The sequence below is a fragment of the Limulus polyphemus genome, unplaced genomic scaffold, assembly GCF_000517525.1.
Source record: "Limulus polyphemus unplaced genomic scaffold, Limulus_polyphemus-2.1.2 Scaffold1389, whole genome shotgun sequence".
NCBI classification, from domain to species: domain Eukaryota; kingdom Metazoa; phylum Arthropoda; class Merostomata; order Xiphosura; family Limulidae; genus Limulus; species Limulus polyphemus.
In genome coordinates, this window is record NW_013666999.1 from 118,772 (window position 1) to 120,618 (window position 1,847).

Below are 1,847 nucleotides of genomic sequence, written 5' to 3' on the forward strand. Positions count from 1 at the left end.
AGATTCGGTATGCCATATGAACTGCATTCAGATCAAGGCCGTGACTTCGAATCAGCTGTGTTCCAAGAATGCTGCAAGTTGTTTGGCACCCGAAAGACCAGGACAATGCCACTTCCCCCACAGTCCGATGGGATGGTAGAAAAGTACAACTGGACACTGGGACAGGAATTGGCAAAATTTTGTAATAGCCGCCAAGATGACTGGGATGTCTTACTCCCTCCACTGTTCATGGCCTATAGAACAGCAGAGCATGAAGCCACTGGATACACCCCAGCAAAGTTGATGTTTGGTCGGGAACTTAGGTTGCCAGTGGATCTGTTAACAGGACGCCCACCTTATGAAGAGTTGCCTGAAAATGTGTCAGAGTTTGAAAAAGTGTTATCGGAAAGGATGGATGATATTCACCATCAAGTGCGTTCAAACTTGAAAACGTCTGCTGATTCGATGAAGCTATCTAATGATAAGAGATCTACTGAAGTCAGCTTTGTACCAGGAGACAAGGTGTGGTTGTATAATCCCAGGAAGACCAAAGGGAAGTCTCCTAAGTTGTCTTCTCCATGTGAAGGCCCATATGACATAGTGGATCGTCTCTCAGACGTGACTTTCCAGATAAAATGTAGTCAGCGAGGTAAGCCAAAGGTGGTGCATGGCAACAGGCTTTGGCATTATCACAGTCCAGGACATTTCAGTTGGGATGAAGTGAACAACGGAACAAATGACGCTTCTGGAAACGTGTCACCTGAAAACGCCACTGTCGAAGAAACTCGACTCGGTTTTGAGAAGGGAAACAGCGAAGCCTTTGATGGAGTTATTACCACTGATGTGACTGTTACCAATGATAGGACATTTCCTGATGAAGCAAATGAACCCCACGTGAAGCAGAAACCAACGAGACGGAGACCATTACGGAAGAATTTTAATAATTTGTTGAATATATAATTTTGTGTTTGTAAATTCTGTATATTTAATTAAGTTATTGTTTATTGGTTTAATGTAAGTGGCTATTGTTCGGGACGAACAATACTAAGGAAGGGGCAGTGTTACGACAGCCGGAAGTCACGTGACTCTAGTAACACGTCATGAACTTCTAGAAGGATCCTGAATGCTCGGGCGTTTACTAGATTGTGGTAGTCTTGTATATATAAGACGGTCAAGACGTGACGGCAATAAAGTAATTGAACTGCAGAGAGAGAGAGACATATTGTTCAGTCGAGCACGTGAGGCGTTTATTGTGAATTATAGCGTTTGTTATAGCGTGACTGTGAAAATTAAGTGTATTGCAAAGTTGTATTCAGAAAGAATAAACCAGTTTTATTTAAGAAAGGACTTGTGTCGCTAAAGTTTCATCGGAAAGAAATTATACGAAAAATTAACTAACGGCCAGAGACGTAACAATATCTTTGGTGGGCACGGCACAGATAGCCCATTGTGTAGCTTTGTGCTTAACTACAAAAAACAAAACAAAACACAAACTAAAAATTATTAAAGCAATAGTTAATAACATAGAATTGGAAAATGTTTCTATCGATGGGTGGATTCCTTTGGATTATTTGGCAAAAATAATGTGAAATCCAGTACACTTGACAAAAAAATATTTATTTCTTCTTTAACCTTCGCAACAGGCTACTTTCACTTGTTGTTGTAGGCCTAAGTATACAAACAGTGGCGGGCCTGATGGTTAAGGTGCTCGATTCGCAATCTAAGGATCGCGTGTTTGAATCCCCGTTACCGAACATGCTCGCCCTTTCAGTTGTGGGAGCGTTATAATGTAACGGTCAATCCCAATATTCGTTGGTAAAAGATTTGGTGGTGGATGGTATTGACTAGCTGCCTTCCCTTTATTCTTT